This window comes from Bos taurus, chromosome 27 (assembly GCF_002263795.3).
Source record: "Bos taurus isolate L1 Dominette 01449 registration number 42190680 breed Hereford chromosome 27, ARS-UCD2.0, whole genome shotgun sequence".
NCBI lineage: Eukaryota > Metazoa > Chordata > Mammalia > Artiodactyla > Bovidae > Bos > Bos taurus.
In genome coordinates, this window is record NC_037354.1 from 40605904 (window position 1) to 40629462 (window position 23559).

General features: G+C 39.7%; 1 protein-coding gene across 1 annotated transcript in view; it reads right to left on the minus strand.

Annotated features, from left to right (window-relative positions):
- The window catches only part of RARB (retinoic acid receptor beta), a 595561-nt gene that overhangs the window by 409199 nt on the left and 162803 nt on the right, over positions 1 to 23559 (minus strand). The window lies entirely within an intron of this gene.

Genomic DNA, 23559 nt, shown 5'->3' on the forward strand with positions numbered 1-23559 from the left:
TCAGAATTGGACTGCCAATATGTGAATGAGCCTTCTGATGGCTCCTGATCTCCAAAGGAAATTTATTCTGATACTGTGATAATTCAAAATGTCAGAATAGTAGAGTAGGAGCTTTCTCCTATTCTAGAATTAGCTTCCTCTAATAGGAACACAAATCTTTAGATTCTTAGGATCTAATTCAAAACTATAAAACACCCATGGCCCTCCCTGTGAAGGATCTGGATTGCATTCATTCATTTATTCAAGAAATATTGATTGAGCACCTCACAGCTGTTTTAAGGGCTTGGACTGCCTCCAGGAATAAAACAGATGAAAATCCTTACTCTTTTAGTTTTCATCCCAGCACAGAAGGAGAGACAAAACAAATAAGTAAATGATTTAGTATATTAAAATGTTTATGTAGTATAGAAAAAATGAAGCAGGAGGAAAGAGGAATATTGCCATTTTTATTTATTTTTGTTAGGTAATTTGACTAGTTATTACTTGTCAAAAATGAATAGTTGCTTTTCTATGTATTTGATACGTGCTTTTGCCTAGTATTATGCAGAAAGTGTAAAAAGAACATCAATTCAGGAAAAAGGAGCAAGGAAAGGTGAATACACGCCCCACACCTGCTGTGTCTCTTTGGGCAAAGCATGTGACCACTACAGTCTCAAGCACCTCATCGGTAGGATAAGGGCATTGAACTTGTTAACTGATTTCCAAAGGCTCCTTCTCATCTTAACCTCACGATTTTGTGATTCTAAAAATGAAACCTTACTGTATTCTGAGAGGAATCAGCAATCATGAAAAGAAAGGTATTGGGAACGAATCCTTCTCCTGAAATTTACAATCCGCTTTGACTTGCCTGAGACGTTTTTAGTGCAGGAACTGTCCATGCCACAAGCCTGGGACTGACCACTGCAAAGTCACTAAACGCTGAATCCAACACCCAGAGCTGGCCTGCTGCTGCTGCTGCTGCTACGTCGCTTCAGTCGTGTCCGACTCTGCGCGACCCCATAGACGGCAGCCCACCAGGCTCCCCCGTCCCTGGGATTCTCCAGGCAAGAACACTGGAGTGGGTTGCCATTTCCTTCTCCAATGCATGAAAGTGAAAAGAGAAAGTGAAGTCGCTCAGTCGTGGTAAGTGTAAATGTGGGTGAGGAGAGGCAGAGGGTCTGGGGATGCTCCTGGAAGCTGAGAGACATGACGGAGCATCCACAGCATAGGACCGAGGTGGCGGTACTCAGCCAAGCGTAACGTTTTCAGGAAGAATAATCGAGATCAGCATAGGACCGAGGTGGCGGTACTCAGCCAGCGTAATGTTTTCAGGAAGAATAATTGAGATCAGCATAGGACCGATGTGGCGGTACTCAGCCTAGCATTATGTTTTCAGGAAGAATAATCGAGATCAGCATAGGACCGAGGTGGCAGTACTCAGCCTAGCATAATGTTTTCAGGAAGAATAATCGAGATCAGCATAGGACCGAGGTGGCAGTACTCAGCCTAGCATAATGTTTTCAGGAAGAATAATCGAGATCAGCATAGGACCGATGTGGCGGTACTCAGCCTAGCATAATGTTTTCAGGAAGAATAATCGAGATCAGCATAGGACCGAGGTGGCAGTACTCAGCCTAGCATAATGTTTTCAGGAAGAATAATCGAGATCAGCATAGGACCGAGGTGGCAGTACTCAGCCTAGCGTAATGTTTTCAGGAAGAATAATTGAGATCATTCCAGGGTACTTCCAATCTACAATAAATCCCAGCACAATTTCTACGTGTCTCACTGAGCTATTGTGTGGCATCCAAACAGCACTCACTTGGTCATTTTCTTTCCTTTAAATGGCTTCTTAAGCACACAGGAAGCTTGAAAAGAAAAGTTATCTGCAGTGGGTAGATGATAACAAACTTTGGAGCTCTAAGCTGGAACTATATCCCCAGGCGAATGACCCCATTATTCTCTGACCAACCAGTGACATCTTCAAGGTAGAGCATCAGCAATTTACATTTTTAATCATCTGAACATTAAAATATGACCTAAATAATTTAGGTGTAAAAATTTGAGGGAGCAATAGAGACTTCCTCTTCAGAATTAGAAGTTTCACATGGAGAAAGCTTAAAATATTAACTTAATAAGGAAATGATGCCAGCTATCTAAACTCTAGAGGGAGGTCTTAATACCAACTGCATGGGCAAACAGACCCAGGGATGGAATATTTCCAGGGCTGGTAAACTGATGTTGCACAAGCATTTAGCTACAGTATTAAGGTCTATAATATAGATATTTGAGCAATGAGATATGCTAGAAAAGGCACCTGAGGGTAAGTAGTATCTATTTTGTTTTAATAGTATTTGTGTTGAGTTGATTTTTCATCTTACAAGGAAATATCACTGTGACATTTCTCTGATGTTTGAAAGGTTAGCTGGCCATGAATTAGTATGTACTGTAGCAGATGCTGTCACTGGGGGAGATGAGCCCGCATTCCCTGGGCACTGATCTTCTCAGAGCATCCTAACTGCCAGTTCTTTCATCTCTTTTCAGGAGGGCTTTCTTTGGGCACCGGAGCCCACTCTCATTGTCGTGTGGCAGCAGAAAGTGCTGAAACTCAGCATCCTTCCTGGAGAACCTCAGTCAGTGGGTTGCTGGATAAACAGCCAAACTCTGTGCACCTTGGGTGGGGTAACAGTAGTTCAGTGTGGGTTCCACACTGTCTCCCTTTGGGACCGAGTGTCAGTCGCCCATATGGTTCTTTGTGTGATGCTATATACTTCGCTTTTTTCTCTTACATGTCTTGCTCCACACCTCCTTTTAAAACAATTTGCATTCAACTCTTTGTTGCAGAGTCTATTTCTAAGGAACCCTAACCAAGAAAATGATAGATGCATCTGAAACATTTATCTTTTTTTCTGGTCTGTAATAGGGCCCCTTGAGTGATACAATAACAGGAAGGCATATGAATGTCCCACTTAAATGTCAAGCACAGAATAGAATATTTCATCATTTTATATACAGATACAAGAGATTTTGAACATTTGAAATTCTATCAGTGGTACACCGGATAGCCTACCCTACAGCTAGAGGCTGACCATGATGAACAGTTTTTAAATGACTTGAAGCAAAGAAGGGAACCATGCAGCAATCCCCAACAACCTTGTCTGCATCAGCTCACTAACCAAACAACTGATTTAAAAGAGGCACAAACACCAAGTCTAGGAAATTAACAGATCATATATAATTCAGAGATATTTGGCTTTGGGTATGTTACGGAAGTTGTGTACATTCTGATATTATATCACTATGTTTTATCAAAACACTATTGTTTTTCCTTGAAATATGTGATTATATCCACAAAATTTCCACATTTAATTTACAAAAAATTTTTTCGTTTATTTTTAAAGTTTTTCCCCACCATACAAAGACATCAACAATATTACCATGTGTACAGCTCATCCCAGTGGCTCATTTACTCTGAAACAGGCAGTCTGGACCGCTTGTCTCCCTCACCCTTTCACCTGTTCCCGATCTCCGTCCCCTCTGGCAGCCCCTGTTGTTCTCCCTCACCCTTTCACCTGTTCCCGCATCTCCGTCCCTCTGGCAGCCCCTGTTGTTCTCTGTATCTATTCACCTGTTCCCGCATCTCCGTCCCTCTGGCAGCCCCTGTTGTTCTCTGTATCTATTCACCTGTCCCGGATCTCCGTCCCCCTGGCAGCCCCTGTTGTTCTCCCTCACCCTTTCACCTGTTCCCGCATCTCCGTCCCTCTGGCAGCCCCTGTTGTTCTCTGTATCTATTCACCTGTTCCCGCATCTCCGTCCCTCTGGCAGCCCCTGTTGTTCTCTGTATCTATTCACCTGTCCCGGATCTCCGTCCCCCTGGCAGCCCCTGTTGTTCTCTGTATCTATTCACCTGTCCCGGATCTCCGTCCCCCTGGCAGCCCCTGTTGTTCTCCCTCACCCTTTCACCTGTTCCCGCATCTCCATCCCTCTGGCAGCCCCTGTTGTTCTCTGTATCTATTCACCTGTTCCCGATCTCCATCCCTCTGGCAGCCCCTGTTGTTCTCTGTATCTATTCACCTGTTCCCGATCTCCATCCCTCTGGCAGCCCCTGTTGTTCTCTGTATCTATTCACCTGTTCCCGATCTCCATCCCTCTGGCAGCCCCTGTTGTTCTCTGTATCTATTCACCTGTTCCCGCATCTCCGTCCCTCTGGCAGCCCCTGTTGTTCTCTGTATGTACAGTCTGTTTCTGTTTCGCCACCGTTGTTCACGTGTTTTGTTTTTTTTAGATTCCACAGACATATAAGTGAAATCATACGACGTTTGTACCCTCTGACTTATTTCGTTTGCATAAGGTTCACCCATATTTTCCTTTTTACTGGCTGGGTAATATTCCATCACCAGTTGCTTCTATATCCTGGCTCTTGTAAATAATGCTGCAATGAAAACAGGGGCACATGTATCTTTTCAGACTAGTGTTCTGCATTTCCTTCAGAAAAATACCCAGAAGTGAAATTCCTGGGTAATATGGTAGTTCTATTTTTGGTTTTATAAGGAACTTCCATACAATTCTCCACAGTGGCTGTGCCAATTTACATTTCCAACAATAGCGTAGGAGAGTTCTTTCTTCTCCACATGCTTGCCAGCACTTCTATTTGCCGTCTTTCTGATAATAGCTATTCTCACAGGCGTGATGTGATGTCTCATGTAGCTTTGATTCACATTTCCCTGACGATTAGCAATGTGGAGCATTTTTTATTTTCTTAAATTCGTTCCGGCCACCCGGCGTCCCCAGCCAACTCCGCGGACCCGCACCGGCTTCCGCCGCCGCCGCTGCCGCCAAAGAAGCAGCTCCGCGCACGGGTTAATCGCTCCACAGGCTCGGACACAAAATGGCGGCTGCGCGGTGCAGTGCGCCTGCGTCCTGTGGAGCATTTTTTAAACTCCATACAGAAGTTGGCCATCTGTATGACTTCACTGGAAAATGTCTACTCAGGTCGTCTGCCCATGTTTTTAACCAGATTGTTTTTTGATATTGAGTTGTATAAGTTCTTTGAAAATTTTGGATATTAATCTCTTATCAGCTATATCAATTGCAAATATCTTCTCCCATTCAGTTAGGTGGACTTCTCATATTGTTGATGATTTCCTTTGTTGTGTAAAAAGCTTTACAGTTTAAGCTAGCTCCATTTGTTTATTTCTGTTTTTGCTTTCCTCATTTGAGGAAACATACCAAAAAATATATTGCTGAGACCAATGTCAAAAAGTATATAAGTTTTACATATAAAAGTGTATGTTTTTACTTCTACAAGTTTTATGGTTTCAGGCCTTATATTTAAGTCTTTAATCCATTTTTAGATTAATTTTATAAATGGTGTGAGAAAATAGTCCCAACTGATAATTTTGCCTGTAGTTGTCAAGTTTTTCCAACACCGCTTATTGAAGAGACTGTCTTTTCCCCACTCTATATTCTTGCCTCTTTTGTTATAGAATAATTGACAATATGCACATGGGTTTATTTTTGAGCTCTCTATTCTGTTCCATTGATCTATGCGTCTGTTTTCAGTCCAGGACCACACTATTTTGATTATTGCAGCTCTGCTTGTTTGAAATCAGGGACTGTGATACCTCGAGCTTTGTTCTTTCTCAAGATTGTTTTTGCTATTTGGGGTCTTTGTATTTCCATATACATTTTAGAATTATTTGTTCTGGTTGCATTAAAAATGCCATTCACATTTTGATAAAAGTTACATTGAATCTGTGGATTGCATTAGGTAGTATGATCATTTAAACAATATTAATTCTTCCAATTCATGAACACTGTATATCTTTCCATCTGTTTGTGGTATCTTCAATTTCTTTCATCAGTGTCTAATAGTTTTGAGTACAAGTCTTTTACTTCCTTAGATTTATTCCTGGCTATTTTATTCTTTTTAATGCAATGGTAAATGTGATTGCTTTCTTAATTTCTTTTTCTGATAGTTCATTGTTACTGTATAGAAATGCAACAGATTTCTGTATATTTTGTATCCTACAACTAAAAAAATCCATTGATGAGCTCTAGTAGTTTTTTGGCGGCATTTTAGGAGTTTCTATGTATAGTACTTTGTATCTGCAAATAGTTGGTTTTACTTATTTCTTTCCAATTCAGATGCCTATGTTTTTCTTGTCTTATTTCTATAGATAGAGCTTCCGGTACTACGCTGAATAAAAGTGGTGAGGGTGTACATCCTTCTCTTGTTTCTGATCTTAGATGAAAGGTTTTCAGTTTTTCACCATTGAGGATGATGTTAGCTGTGGGCTTCTCCTATATGTTCTTTATTATGTTGAGATATGTTCCCTCTATACTCACTTCATTGAAAGTTTTATCATAACTTTATTAAGGGATGTTGAATGTTGTCAAAGTTTTTTCTGCATCTTTTGAGACAATCATATGATTTTCATTCCCTGATTTGTTGAAGTGACGTGTCATATTTATTTGTGGATAACGAATCACCCTTTCATCTGCAGGGTAGAGCCCACTTGATTACCACGCACGATTCTTTTAACGTGTTGTCAAACTCAGTCGGCTAATATGTTGTCGAGAATCTTTGCATCTATGTTCATTAGGGATATTGGCCTGTAATTTTCCTCTTTTTGTGGTGAATGTGTCTTGTTTTGGTATCAGGATTATGCTAACCTTGTAGAATGAATTTGGAAGCATTTCTTCCTCTTTGGTTTTCTTTGAAAAGTTTGGGAAGGCTAGATGTTAACTCTTCTTTAAATGCTTTGTAGAACTTTACTGTGAAGCTATCTGGTGCTGGATTTGTTGGGAGGTTTTTTTTTTTTTTTAACTGATTTAAATTTATTACTAGAAATCACCCATCCTGTTATCTGTTTCTTCCTGATTGAACCTTGAGAGACTATACATTTCTAGGAATTTATCCATTTCTTCTAGGTTGTCCATTTTATTGATATATAATTGTTCATAGTTATCTCTTATGACACTTTGTATTTCTGTGATATTGGTTGTTAACTTTTCTTTTTTCATGTTTGATTTTATTTGGACATTCTTCTCTCATCCATTTTTGCAATGATCCTGCCTGAGGGTTTGTTGATTTTGTTTATCTTTTCAAATAACCAGCTCTTAGTTGATCTTTTAAATTATTTACTTAGTCTGCTGCTGCTGCTGCTAAGTCGCTTCAGTCGTGTCCGACTCTATGCGACCCCAGAGACAGCAGCCCACCAGGCTCCCCCGTCCCTGGGATTCTCCAGGCAAGAACACTGGAGTGGGTTGCCATTTCCTTCTCCAATGCCTGAAAGTGAAAAGTGAAAGTGAAGTCGCTCAGGTTGTCTACTTGAAAGTTATACAGTCTGACCCCATGGACTGCAGTCTACCAGGCTCCTCGGTCCATGGGATTTTCCAGGCAAGAGAACTGGAGTGGGGTGCCGTTGCCTTCTCCAGTGGGGTGCCATTGCCTTTGTCACTTATTTCTGCTCTGATTTTTACGATTTACTTCCTTCTACTAACTTTGCATTTTGTTCTTTTTTTTCTCCTTTAGGTGTAAGTTTAGGTTGTTCATTTGAGATTTTTCTAGCTTCCTTGAATCACTGTAAACTTCCCACTTAGAACAGCTTTTCTGGGTCCTACGGATTTTGAATCCGTTTGTCTCCAGGTATTTTTTAAAGTTTCTTCTTAATTTCTTCACCGACCCATTGCTTGTTTAGTACCATGCTGTTTACCTTCCCGGTGTTTGTGATTTTAGCAGTTTTTTTTTTTTTTTTTTCTTGTAGTTGATTTCTAGTCTCATAGTGTTGTGGTCATAAAAGATGCTTGATGTGATTTTCATTTCAAATTTAATGAGACATCTAGCATGTGATCTATCCAGGAGAATATTCCCATGTGCACTAGAAAAGAATGTGTATTCTGTTGCATTGGGATGGAATGTTCTACATATGTCCGTTAAGTTCATATGGTCTAACATTTTAAGTATAAGCCCCATGTTTCCTTATTGATTTTCTATCTGGATGTCTATTGATGTAAATGGGGTTTTTAAGGTTCCCTACTATTAATGTCTTGCTTCTCCCTTTATATGTTAATATTTGCTTTATATATTCAGGTTGAGTGCATATGTTGAGTGCGTATATATTTATAATTGTTTTATCTTCATCTTGGATTGATCCCTTTATCATTATGCATTGCCTTTGTCTGTTGTTACTTTTGTTTTAAAGTCTATTTTGTCTGATATAAGTATTGTCTTTCCAGCTTTCTTTTGATTTTCATTTGCATGGAGTGTTTTTCCATTACCTCACTTTTACTCTGTGTCTTTGGATCTGAAGTGAGTCTCCTGTAGGAAGTATATATATGTGTGTGTGTGTGTGTGTGTGTGTGTATGGGTCTTGTCTTTTAATCCATTCATCCACTCTGTGTCTTTTGATTGGAGCAATTAGTTTATTTATATTTTAAGTAACCATTGATAGATATGCATTGATTGTCATTTTAGCAATTGTTTTCTTGCTTTTATAGTTCTTTTTTTTCCTTTCTTCTTCTTTTGCTCTCTTCCCTTTTGATTTGATGACTACCTTTACTCTTCTTTTAAAATTCTCTTTGGTCTCTGTATGTATTATAGATTTTTGGTTTGCGGTTACCATGATGTTTATATTATATGTACATGGAGAAGGAAATGGCAACCCACTCCAGTGTTCTTGCCTGGAGAATCCCACGGACGGAGAAGCCTGGTAGGCTGCAGTCCATGGGGTCACACAGAGTCGGACACGACTGAAGTGACTTAGCAGCAGCAGCAGCAGCATATATATACAAAAGATTATTTCAAGTTGATAATATCTTAAGCTCAAAAGCATTCTAACAACCATGCATTTTCACACCTTCCTCTAATTTCTATTTTTAACATCATATTTTATATCACTTTGTTTTTGTAACCCTTACTATTTATGGTGAAAATAGATGATTTTTGACTTTTGTCTTTTAAGCTTCCTACTATTTTTATAAGTGTTTGATCTAATAGCTTTATTGTATATTTTCCTTTCCCAATGAGGTTTTTTCTTTCATCATTTTGACATTTCTTTTCTGTGTGGAGAAGTTCCATTAACGTTTCTTGTAAAGCAGGTTTAGCAGTGCACACTAAGTTGCTTCAGTTGTGTCCAACTCTTTGCGACACTATGGATGGCAGCCTGCCAGGCTCCTCTGTCCTTGGGAATTTTCAGGCAAGAATACTGGAGTGTGTTGCTTTCTCCTTCTCCAGGGGATCTTCTCGACTCAGGGATCAAACCCCATCTCCTGTGTCTCCGGCATTGCAGGTGGATTCTTTCCAGCTGAGGCAGTTTAGTGGTGCTGACCTCTTAAATTTGTTTGTAAAACTCTTTATCTCACCTTCAAAGCTGAGTCATAGCCTTGTTGGATATTCTTGATGTAGGTTATTTTTAGCACCTCAAATAAAATGCCACTCTCTTCTGGACTGCAAAGTTTCTGCTGAAAAGTCAGCTGATAATCTTAATAACAGAGTTTCCTTGTATAACACTAATTGCTTTTCACTTGCTGCTTTTAATATTCTCTTTTTACCTTTAATTTTTGTCATTTTAATTACAATGTGGAGCCTCCTTGATGACTCAGAGAGTAAAGAATCTGCTTGCAATACGGGAGACCTGGGTTTTATCCCTGGGTCGGGAAGATCCCCTGGAGAAGGGAATGGCTAGACCCTCCAATATTCTTGCCTGGAGAATTTCCAGGACAGAGGAACCTGGCAGGCTACAGTCCATGGGGTCACAAAGAGTTGGATACGACTGAGTGCTTAACACTTTGGTGTGGGCCTCTTTAGGTTGATCCTTATTGAGACTCTGTGCTTCCTGGACCTGGATGTCTGTTTCCTTTCCCACGTTAGGGACGTTTGCAGTTATTATTTCAAGTGAATTCTCTTCCACCTTTTCTCTCTCTTCTCCTGGGATTCCTATAATGTAAAAACTAGTATTCTTGATGTTGTCTCTTTAACTATCCTCATTTAATTTTTTTTTTTCCTGTTCAGTGTGGGTGATTTTCCCTGCTGCCTTCCAGTGCACGGCTGTGTTCCTCTGTGTCTCTAATCTACCATTGCTACCCTCTAGCGTGCTTTTCGGAGAAGGCAATGGCACCCCACTCCAGTACTCTTGCCTGGAAAATCCCATGGACGGAGGAGCCTGATGGGCTGCAGTCCACGGCGTCACTAACAGTCAGACATGACTGAGCCACTTCACTTTCACTTTTCACTTTCACGCATTGGAGAAGGAAATGACAACCCACTCCAGTGTTCTTGCCTGGAGAATCCCAGGGACGGGGAGCCTGGTGGGCTGCTGTCTCTGGGGTCGCGCAGAGTCGGACACGACTGAAGCGACTCAGCAGCAGCAGCAGCGTACTTTTCTTTTCAGTTATCGTGTTCTATAGCTTTGTTTGGTTCGTCTTTATATCTTTCAACTCTTTTATAAACTTCTTACAATGTTCATTCATCCTTCTCCCAAGTTTCTTGAACATTTTTATGATCACTGACTTGGAATCATTATTGGATATAGATTGCTTATCTCTACTTCACTTAGTTCTTCTTCTGGGGTTTTATTTTATTCTTAATTTGGACCATATTCTTTTCTTGCCTCATTTTACCTCTGTGTTTTTCTTTTTTTTTTTTTCATTTCTATGTATTAGGTAGATTGTTACACTTCCCAATGTGAGAGAGGTTGCCTTTTGTTGGGGATGCCCTATGGGCCCCAGAAGTTCAGTCGACTCTCATCACCGAGCCTATATGGTCTAGGAGATGCCCCTGTGCAGGCTGCGTGGATCCTTGTGTTGTGGTGGGGCTGACTACTGTGGGCATGTGGTAGGCAGGTCTGTCCCTTAGCCTGTCTGGTTGCCCGGCTCTGACTTGTACAGAAGCTGTGGCAGGTAGAGCCTTGTCCTGGGTCTGATGCCAACCCACTGGTTACTGGGATCAGTGCTCAGGGTGGCTAACTGGGGAACTAGGAGCTTATGGCTGATGCCAGCCCACTGGTGGGTAGGGCTGAGTCACAGTGTGGCTGGCCACTGGGGTGTGAGTGTCCAGAGACTGATGTTGACTGGCTGGTGGGTGGGTAAGTTTGTAAGTTAGAGGAAGGGTCCCAAAATGAAGCTTACCAGCACCAATATCCTTGTATGGTAGAAGGAGCTCCTAAAAATGGCTGCCATCTGTATCTATGTCACCAGCTGGAGTCCCTCCTGCTGTTTGCGTCTCTGGGAAGCTCTCCAAGATCAGCAGTGGGTCTGATCCAGGATCCGTTCAAGTTTCTGCCTCTGTGCTGGGATGCAGAGCCCATGAGGCTTTGCATATGCCCTTTTAAGACGGGAATCTGCTTCCCACAGTCCCAGCGCTTTCTTGTACTCAAACCCACTAGCCTTCAAAGCCTTCAAAGCCAGAGCGTCCAAGGATTTGTCTTCCCAGTGCAGACCCCCACACTGGGCCGCCCACCTCGGGGCTCAGACCGCTCGCTCCTTGGAGAGAATCCCTGAAATTATCATTGCCCTCCTTTTCATGGGTTCCCCACCTGAGGTATGAGTCCTGACAGTGCTGTGTCTTTGCTCCCATGTCCAGCTTGTTGTGGTTCTTTCTTTACATCTGTAATTGTTGAAATTTCTTCTCCTGGTCTTCAGGTTGCTCTTATCTGTAGCTGCTCTGTAAACAGTTGTAGTTTTGGTGTGCCTGGGAGGTGAGCTCAGAGTCTTCCTTGCTGCCATCTTGGCTGCTTATACCACATATAATTTTGATTTAGATTTAACACTCCATTTTTTTTTCATCCTGGGGATGAAACTATAATTTCAAATAAGTCAATTTTATAATACACTCTACTAAACTGAAATTCACTGTCAAGTTAAATTTTTAATGCACCTTTGTTCCATAAAATCCATTTTAAATTCACTGATCCTTATAACACGCTAAGAAAATGCTTGGGAATTTAGCAAAGTTGAAGAGAATAGTAATAGAAATGAAATTTGATGGATTTATTTGGGATAAATTCAGAAACTGCATATGATATCAAGACTTACCAAGCTAATACCACAAGTATTCTCTTAAATGTTTTGAATCATATTAAGAAATATTACTTTAGCATGTTACTACTAAAACCCACATAACCAAACCCAATGACATTAATATCTGTTCTCTTAGTTCATGATAACTATAAGAAAGCTTTTTAAATTGAGCATATAAGACGCTATATATTTTTAAGTGATCTGATTTCAATAATAAAGCCTCTGTTGGTGAGGAATCAGTATAATTCAAAGAAATAAATATCTGCAAGTAAAACTATGGAAAAAATTCACATTATCAAGACCTATCGGGAGAATAGTCAAAAGTTTGTATGATATAATTTCCTTGGAGCCATACAGACTTTGTATCAAGAAATACCTCCTGTCTTCCAAATACTGACTGATACCCAAAATACTCTTTTAGAGTCACATTTTAATCTCTTTTATTTAAAACTTTTTCTGTTAAAATAAAATATCCACAGGAAGTATAAGATAGTAAGTTCATTAAGAGATAGTAATTAATGATTAATCATATTAGTATCCTTTTCCACCCTACATTTCCAAACACACCTTAATGAGAAGAAGAGAGTCAGGAGAAAAGACCGTACTAAGTGTTCAAAGAGGCCCAGACCAGCGACCATGGGAACTATTTGATGCTGTTGGTCCGCAGCATCCTGTAGTCTCATCTTAACACACAAATGCTTTCATTTCAGCTGCACAGGCAAACGATCATTTTATGAATTGGTTAATCATAGGGCTTCCCGGTGGCTCAGCTGGTAAAGAACCTGCCTGCCAACGCAGGAGATGTAAGAGACGCAGATTCGATCCCTGGGTTGGGAAGATACCCACGAAAGGAAATGGTAATCCTCTCCAGTATTTTTGCCTGGAAAATTCCATGGACAGAGGAGTCTCGTGGGTTACCATCTGCGGGGCTGCAAAGAGTTAGACACGACTGAGTGTGCATTGGGCTGCATGCATCCACATACACACACACACACATAGATACTTTAAAATACTTTTCCATACATATTTTAATACTGAGTACACTTTCATAGTGGGTAAACATGTCATATATAAAATGTACACTCTGAACATGTTTATATAGTCTCCTCCTTCCCCCCTTTTCCTTTCCCATCTGATCATTTTCTTTCTTACTCTGAAAAGCGATAATATACATATATAACTGAAAGAAAATTAGAAAGGAAACTCTCAAAATATCTCCCTATAAAACATATCATAACAGCTGTTAGCAAAAGAATATATTCCAAAGTAGCAGAAACAGATAAGAGGAACAAACACTAAAATGATGAACAATGAAATTTGATTATTTCTACTCTTTTTTATGACAAATTTATTGCTGAGAATGAAATGCTGACAAGCAATTACAATTGAGTTAATTGAAACATATAAAACAATAAAAAACACAATCAGATCATGGTTTGATGGAAGAGAAAAGTGATTTCTGAACTTTTTAGAGTCTTAATGTTTTAATTTTCCTATCTTTTTACTCCAGAGGAAACAGATTTATTTTTTGCTTTAGAGTTCAATTTTAAAAGACTTCTTTCTATTGGGTTGGCCAAAAAATTTGTATGGATTTTTCTGTAAGAGGTTATGGAAAAACATGGATGAAATTTTTTGCCAGCCCAATACATTGGAACAATCTTTGACGTATCTGAACACTCAAGGGAAGCTGGCTTCCATTCTATGGGAAATTTTCTTTGAATTAGGAAGAATGTAAAATCAAGGGTTTGGGAGAAGTTGGAATGAATGTGGACAATAGAGTCATACAACTAAGCCAAAAGGGTCAAGGTTAAAACGGGGTTACGGAAACAAGCGCTGTAATGTTTTCCCACTGTTTAGAATGTGAGGCCCTGCTCCTGCCATTCAAGGTTTTCTTTTGCATATTTATTCAGGTATATGGTGAATGAAGTTTTCTATATCACCTTTTTCATCTACATGGCCTGAAGCAACATTTATTAAAAGCCTGTTTCTAAAATGGAAGTTTCACAAGATACTGACTCTTTGTTTTATCAAAAATGTATATGCTAAGTACCAAAATCACTGCAGATGGTGATTGCAGCCATGAAATTAAAAGACACTTACTCCTTGGAAGGAAAGTTATGACCAACCTAGATAGCATATTCAAAAGCAGAGACACTACTTTGCCAACAAAGGTCCATCTAGTCAAGGCTATGGTTTTTCCTGTGGTCATGTATGGATGTGAGAGTTGGACTATAATGAAAGCTGAGTGCCGAAGAATTGATGCTTTTGAACTGTGGTGTTGGAGAAGACTCTTGAGAGTCCCTTGGACTGCAAGGAGATCCAACCAGTCCATTCTAAAGGAGATCAGTCCTGGGTGTTCTTTGGAAGGACTGATGCTAAAGCTGAAACTCCAGTCCTTTGGCCACCTCATGCGAAGAGTTGACTCATTGGAAAAGACTCTGATGCTGGGAGGGATTGGGGGCAGGAGGAAAAGGGGACGACAGAAGATGAGATGGCTGCATGGCATCACCAACTCGATGGACGTGAGTCTGAGTGAATTCCGGGAGCTGGTGATGGACAGGGAGGCCTGGCGTGCTGCAATTCATGGGGTCCCAAAGAGTCGGACACGACTGAGTGACTGAACTGAACTGCAGAAGAGTGCCTAACACACAGCAGGTGCTCAGTAAATATCTGTCTACAAAGTGCCCGGCAACCAGTCCATCATCTGCTCTCTACACTCACTAAGATCAGGTCTAGAGACACAGTGGGGGTTACTGGCATTTGGAGCACAAAGATTACGTGTGTGTGTGTTTGTGTATGTGTGTGTGTGTGTGTGCGTGCGTGTGTGTGTGTGTGTGTGCGTGTGTGTGTGTGGTACAGGACTGTCTGGTGCAATATGGATGCTGAACATTCTTGACTGGCAACCATTAGTAGCCAGTGGCAGCCCTCAGTTGTAAACAACAAGCAAAAAAATTCCTACATATTTCCAGATGCTTTCTGGGGAACAGTTAGCTCTACCCACAAGTTGAGAGCCAGTGATAAAAAACAATGGGCAATGCTACATCACTAAAAAGCCTAATAAGTCCATTTTAAAAATTACTAATTCTTACTATAGGCATATGAAAAGTTTACTTTTAGGGTCTATGTAATATTTCATTGAGTAGATACATCTCATTTCCAATAATTTCTCTTTCATTAAGCAAGAACAATATTTATATTGTATTCAGACCTTTGAAGCTCATATTCATTTGGACCTAACTCTGCCTAGAAGTGTTATATTAACTGAGCAGACTAGAATATCAAGTTTCAATTACTTTTGTGAAAAGCAAATTTTCAATTATAATTATATCCTTTAGTCTACCTGTAAATACAGATTAACTATGGATTAATTCTCTTCCTTAACTTCAAAAAAGGAAAAAATTGGATTGAGAATGGTTGTTAGTGCAGTATTTTTGCACATCTCATTTCATTCTTCAAAATTTACCCAAAGAAAGTAATTTTTTTTAATGGGGAAAAATTCCTTGAATGTAAAAGTTGTTTACTGTTTTCTCTACTGGTACAAAATATAGGAACCAGCTGCATGTATTTAATGGTTTACCTCTACTTTTGAAATATTACACAGAAATTAAAATAATTATGAAGAATATATTATAATAGTAAAAGAAAAAAATCTTGTAAAAAGGATGTTAAGTGCTTTATATGAGATAAATAAAGTGAACCAAATAAATATATATGTATATATACACACACACACACATAAATATATATGTATATACAGACACACATAAATATATATGTATATACACAAACATAAATATATATGTATATATTCAGTTCAGTTCAGTTGCTCAGTCATGTCCGACTCTTTGTGATCCCATGAATCGCAGCACCCCAGGCCTCCCTGTCCATCACCAACTCCCGGAGTTCACTGAGACTCACGTCCATCGAGTCAGTGATGCCATCCAGCCATCTCATCCTCTGTCGTCCCCTTCTCCTCCTGCCCCCAATCCGTCCCAGCATCAGAGACTTTTCCAATGATATAAACACACATAAATATATATGTGTATATACACACACACAAATATATATGTATATAAACACACATAAATATATATGTATACACACATATATGTATACACACATAAATATACATACACACATAAATATACATACATATACATAAATATATATGTATACACACATATATGTATACACACATAAATATACATACACACATAAATATACATACATATACATAAATATATATGTATACACACATAAATATACATACACACATAAATATATATGTATACACACATAAATATACATACATATACATAAATATATATGTATACACACATAAATATACATACACACATAAATATATATGTATACACACATAAATATACATACATATACATAAATATATATGTATACACACACATAAATATACATACACACACATAAATATATGTGTACACACACACACACTGGAATGCTACTCAGCCATAAAAGAATGACATAATGCCATTTGCAGCAACATGGATGGATCTAGAGATACCAAGTGAAGCTGGAGAAGGACAGATATCACACAACATCACTCATGAATGGGATCTAAATTATGACACAAATGAGCCTAGCTGTGGGACAGAAACGGAATCGCCGACATAGAGAACAAGACTGGCGCTTGCCCAGGGGGGAGAGGCCTGGGGGAGGGGTGGGTCTGGAGGCTGGGCTCAGTGGGTGTAAGCTGTTATGTACAGAACGGATAAACAACTTTACAGCATAGTTCCTGTGTGTATAGGACAGGAGCTATAGTCAACATCCTGTGATAAGCCATAAGGAGAACAATATTCAAATATATATATATATACACACATACGTATGACTTGAATGACTCTGCTGTACAGCAGTAATTAACACAACAGTGTAAATCAACCATACTTCAATTAAAAAATCCTTTTAGTTTTATGACACAATGATATAAAATTATGTATATATAGCAACCAATACCAAATTAAATGTGAGGAAAATAACTACAGCTAAAGTTTCTAGAATTATGTTTTAGATAAATTAGATTATGATACATACTGAGGTATCAATATTGGGACATTTATGAACTATTTTTATTCTGTAAATGTACTCACTAAAATAAATTGCAGGCTATTGTATCTAGTAATAAACATGAAAAAATAATCTAAGCCATAATAGTTAGTATCTAATTATCTTCATTGTAAAATTAGTCCCTAAAAACACAACTAACTCTACAGTGATTGACCAACAGATTTTTAAAGTTACATTGATTCCTACCAATCAAAACCCTGTAAAAAAAGTTGCAGAAAAATCTGGAGAATAATTAGCTTATACGGATCCCCAAGACACTACAGCACTTCCTTTGTTTGATCTATAAATTATTTAAGTATGAGAGGTTATTCAGTTGTACCTAAAGAATCCTCTTTCTTATCTTCAAAAAAGGGCAAAATTGGATTGAGATTGGTGTTAATGCAGAACTTTTCACATCTCATTTGATTCTTGAAAGGTTATCCAAAGAAAGTTTTTTTTTTTTTTTTTAATGGAAAATATTCCTGGGATGTAAAAGCTGTTTATTACTTTCTGCACTGGTACAAAAATTAGAAACCACCTACATGTATATAATGGCTTACCTCTATCTTTAAAATATTATACAGAAATTAAAATGATAATTGGGGCTTCCCTGGTGGCTCAATAGGTAAAGAATCTGCCTGTAATGCAGGACACCCAGGTTCGATCCCTGGGTCAGGAAAATCCCCTGGAGAAGGAAATGGCAACCCACTCCAGTATTCTGGCCTGGAGAATCCCATGGACAGAGGAGGATATCCTGTGCTATAGCACAGGATCTTGAGTCAGACGTGACTCAGTGACTAAACCACCACCACCAAAATGATAACTATGAGCATATTATATATATATAATATTATAATAGGAAAAGAAAAAATTCTTGTAAAAAGGATTTTAAGTGCTTTATAATAATGAAAAACTTTTTTGATTCCTGTTCTGATATTTACCAAGTCATTGGGAAAAAATACTGCCTTTATGTTCTGTGAGCATAAAAGAGATGAAAAACAATGTAAATACTAAATTTGGAGCCTTCAAACTTGCTGTCATTGCTACTCTTCTAGAATAACTGCTGTGACTCTGTATTATGTCAACACTCAATCTCTTTCCGTAATAGACTTCACATTCTCCCCCGCCCCACCTTCTTCTCTTCCCCCTTCCTTGCCTGCTTTATATTAAAGGAAAACCTACATGTCAGCAAATTCACGGGATTCCTTGACCATGCAATCAGAGACAACACGGGCAACCTTTCCCCCAAAGAGTTAATTTGTCATCAAAGCACACTACTGTGCCTTGTCACCCTGCATTATAGATATTTTAATCTCCACCGAGAGACTGTAATTTAGGGGCACAGAATTCCTGGTTCAGAAGGTACCCTTTCAAGTCCTTGCATAGACGGCATGAACTGAGTCAAAGTCTCTTCCCAGCCCAAGTTACTTAGTGACTGCCCAGCTTTAGTTACGGTAACACGACCCAGCAAAGTGGGTTAAAAGTTCAATATGTATCTTTTCATTTATTCCCCTCATGTGCTTCAGAATAAAAATTTATAGTCATCCGTTTTTGGATTCTTTTTTTATTCAACAAAATTAGTGAGGATCTCCTTGGTGAAAAGCATTAGCATAAGTGAAGTTGTCAGCAATGTAGGACTTAACCTCAACAAGTGGACAGTTTCATGGGAGGGATACTTATTTAAACCACTGACCACATTATAAGGGCGAACAACCAAAATTCTTCATTAGAGACCTACAATTCATGTGGTGAGAGTCCAGAGGAAGTAAAGATGAAATCTGAGCAGAATATTCATTGAAACAGGGGAGTACTATCCCACGAGTAAGATCTGGGTATTTACACCACTCTGGCGTCAGCATGTTGAGTGACAGAGTCTATATGAGAAACAAGATTGGGGCTGTTAAAGCTCTCCCCTTTGACTTCTTCACTGGACTAAAATGTCTGCTTAACATATGAGAGAGAAATAAAAGTTATGCTAGGGTGTCTCATACATGCTCACAACCTCCCAGTAACGTCGCGCTACAGAATTCTCGTCTACTTCCAGCTCAGATTTGAGGACTGGAGAGAAGAGAGGAAGATGGATGAGGACTCCAACACAAGTCCATGCAAACCAACCAGTTGTCTCCATGGAATTAATTGACTCTGATTCAATTTATCACGTTTCTGAACCGGATGATTTTTTTTTTTTTTTTGATGGCACATCTGGCAACATCATAAAAACTCCAAGTCCCAAGTGATTAGACAGGAATTACTTTTGCACATTATTTATGACTAGTACTGATGTGAGCTCATTCTGAGTAGCAAGTGACAGAACTAGCCAAGGACAAATTGAAAAAAAAAAAGACCTGGGGGTGGGAAGAAGGTCCTTTCACTTCAAGATCCTTTCAGAAAGGGCCACCATTTATCATTTGAAACTAGAAAACTGCTGTCATTAACAGATTGGAATTAATTAAGCATACCTCAAGGAATCGCCTGGCAGTCTCTTTTTCATCTGCCTGTTAAAGAAACACATTCTTTAGTTAAGAAGTTGAAGCTTTCCATGGAAAAAATGTGACCCACCCCGACCTCAGAGAGAACCTGCCAGTTAAACATCTCCTGCTGTGCTATGTGGGGCTTCCCAGGTGGCTCAGTGTAAAGAATCGCCTGCAACGCAGGAGAAGTGGGTTCCATCGTCGGCTTGGGAAGATCCCCTGGAGAAGAAAATGGCACACCTCTCCAGTATTCTTTCCTGGAGAATCCCCTGGACAGAGGAGCCTGGGGTTGCAAAGAGTCGGACCTGACTGAGCATGCACACACGCTGTGCCATATAATGCAAGAGCCACAAGAAGATTAGGAAACACTTCATATTTCCTGCTCCCAAAAAACCACCACCACTGACATTTTGTCCCAAATATCAGTACCTTGATGACCTCAAGAAAAGAAGGCAACATCATTTGGAAACATAGCGCATCTTCTCCCATTATGTTTTTGTTGGATGTGTGGGTCAGCGGGATGGTACTGGGAGGGGAAAGCAGAAGGGTATAGGAGCATATGTACTAATTATCCCTTCCTTCATCCAAAGCAAATGAATCCAACGGAGGGAAATGCAACCTTGAAGCCATCTGCTTCTGCTGAGGTAGCTTTCCTTCCATGATAAAGAGTCTCTTACATATTATTGAGGGCTTCCCTGGTAGCTCAGCTTTACCAGTAAAGAATCCGCCAGCAATGCAGGAGACCCCAGTTCATTTCATGGGTCAGGAAGATTCCCTGGGGAAGGGATAGGCTACCCACCCAGTATTCATGGGCTTCTCTGGTGGCTCAGAGAGTAAAGAATCCGCCTGCAATGCGGGAGACATCGTTTTGATCCCTGGGTCGGGAAGATTCCTCTGGAGGAATTCATGTATGTCCTATGTATGCAGCCCACTCCAGTATTCTTGCCTGGAGAATCCCCATGGACAGAGGAGCCTGGAGGGCTACGCTGCACGGGGTCGCAAAGAGTCGGCCACAACTGAGCAGCTAAGCACAGCACACGTATTATTTATCATTTCCGCTTTTTCTTCACCTTCTTCATATTCCTCCTCTTCCTCAAACCCCTTGCCCCCTTATCAGTCAACTGACTGAAGCTTTGGGAAAAACTGAGTCTGATCCAGGATCTGGGCAAAGGACCTTCCACGTGGGCTTCGATTCAGTCCACATGCTGGCCATGCTTCCAGGCAGGTAAGATGGGCAGAGCCTCACCAAGAGAAGATGAGAGGAGGTGGTTTTAGCCCGGGGTCACTGGCTGGGTCCCCATGGAGGTTTTTTTCTGGCTCCAAAACCCACACTTTTAAATACGCTGTTCTACACTTTTCCGTAACTTGGTGACTGTTGGAACCGACTCAGAATTGTTCTGTGAGGGAAAGTCCTGCTCCTTTGACTCCGTAGGTCCTTGTCAGGAGAGTATAACCTCAGATTCATGGCTTCTCACGGCTGACAAAAGTCTTTGGCTAAAGAAAACAGTTTTTATGGAGAATTGCCTGAAGGCTATGAAGGCCTTTTTTTTTTTGGTCTTGACACACTCATATTTATTTTTGGATTAAGTTCAGATTGCAAGAGAGCTATATGTACCTGGAGACTTTGCTTGGGATCCCCACAGGGACCCGCCTTCACGGACTGAACCCTGGAATGATTAATTTGGCCTGCATTGAGAGATGTTATTAAAAACACAAACTCATGAACAGAGTCAGATTTACCGTGTTGTCGGCCTGCCCTTGGCGATACAGTTGTACGTGTTCTCTGGGGGGCTAGATGGTTCTGTGTTATGAAGCCTGTCGTCCACGTGACTCTGTGGACCCTCTTCTTGGGACAGGACTTCACATCATCCGAGCGACACTGAGGACCTACCTTGGGGGATGCCCTTCCTTGCCCTGGCCTCATACTGGTTTCAACCCACTTCCCCGCACTTATTTTCTCTTTCCCCAGCGTTCTTGTTGTTGTTTTGCTGTTGTTTTAGTTGCTAACTTGTCTGACTCTTTTGTGGACTGTAGCCCGCCAGGCTCCTCTGTCCATGGGGTTTCCCAGGCAAGAATACTGGCGTGGGTTGCCATTTCCTTCTCCAGGGGATCTTCCTGACCCAGAGATCAAATCCACATCTCCAGAATTGGCAGATAGAATACTTACCACTGAGCCACCTAGGAAGCCCTTCCCCAGATGTCCTCCTTTACAATTCTAAAAAGTTGAATTATGAATTTTTTGTAAGTTATAAAATTTATTTTCCTCAATGACGTAGGACATACATAAATCTGTTAGTTAAAAAATACCTCCATTTGCTATGGAAAAAATAACCAAATCTATACAGTTTCTTACTTAGGCGGTAATTATGATTTTACAGACAGTAAGATTGATAACAATTATTATCTGTCTGGTGTCTATGAAAAGAAAAGTGTTATTAGGAGTGGGGCATGGATGGAGCATGTGGATATAGTACGAAAAAGCTTTGAAGAACCTGATAGAATAACTTTCCTACTCCAAAGTATCTCCTCAGAAATGCTACCACTCACTGTTGAGTCAGGACCTTAAATGAAAAGTTAGCATTTCAAAAGGCAAATGTCCCTGGAAGGGTTAATTCCTTGAAAACAGAATCGGGCCTGAATACGTTTAATGCAACCCTCAGCTCTGGGAAGACAAGGATGCTAATTTATGCAGGGCATTTGTTTCAGTTGAGCACAACTGAATTAGCTCAGTAGAAGGTCTCCTTTCCTTCATTTCAATTAATCCCACAAGTTGCCATTTAGCCTCGGTCCCCAACCTTTTCGGCACCACGGACGGGTTTCACAGAAGACAGTTTTTCCGTGGCCCTGGGTGAGAGCTGATGGTTTTGGAATGATTCGAGCACATGACCTTTATCGTACACGTTATTTCTATTATTATTACATCAGCTCCACCTCAGATCAAGTATTAGATCCCAGAGGTTGGGGGCCCTTGATTGATTTAATGTACTCATTCATACGGTTAAAATTTAGGGAGCGCTTACTATGAATTAAGGACTAAGCAGAAAGGGTAGAACGGTCAGCGAGACAGACATCACCCAGAATAAAGAATAAAGTTGAAGAAAGCATCACAGATAATCCCATGACCAGCAATAAGTATTATAAATAAGCTCCCCAGGCTCTGTCCTCAACCCACATAGACACCCCTAAACATATATACTTGGTAAAAAGTAGAAGCATATGAAGTATTCTTAATATTTAAAACAAGTCTATTAAGTGTATAACTTGTCTTCCCCACTAAATATTTTCATGTCAATATATTAATTTCTCCATCGACATTTAAGAGTTGCTTATTCATTTCATTCTCTCTCTATTTTACTAAATCGCTTTTTATTAGCCAGGAAGATTGTTGCTAGTTTTTTTTTTTAATTATAAACAAGTCTATGCTAATATCTGTGTTCTCTCAAGCACACTAAAACATTTATTTCTTATGAATAAATTCATAGCAGCCAAAATGCAAAGCCATTGGTATGAATATTTTAAGGCCTTTGTCATTTACGGCAAAATTATTCCATAGAAAGGATACATCAATTTTCATTCTCACCATCAACGCTATATATATTTCTCTATAGCCTGGGTAACAATGGGAATCTTTCTTTTTAAATCTCTGCCTTCTTATAACAAGAGATATAATTTTAATTTGCATTTCTTTAAAAATTTGCATTTGAACAATTACTTTGAAGGCTGAAAATTTTTAAATGTTATTATTGGCTATTTTTCTTTCTTGGTAACGTGTGAATTTTCTGCTCAAGGCTTTTGCCGTTTTCCTTCACGTTTCCTTTCTCCTGTTTCTAACACATTAAGGATACAGTCATAGTTTTTATCTTTTTAATGTGCACTTAATAACCACAAAAAGTAACCCGTATGTGTATGGGATAAAGCATATTAGTAACACGGATATTTAGGGGTTAGAGCTCTATCACTCCCACTGCGTCTAGCACATACACTTTCCCTTCCCATTTAACACCAG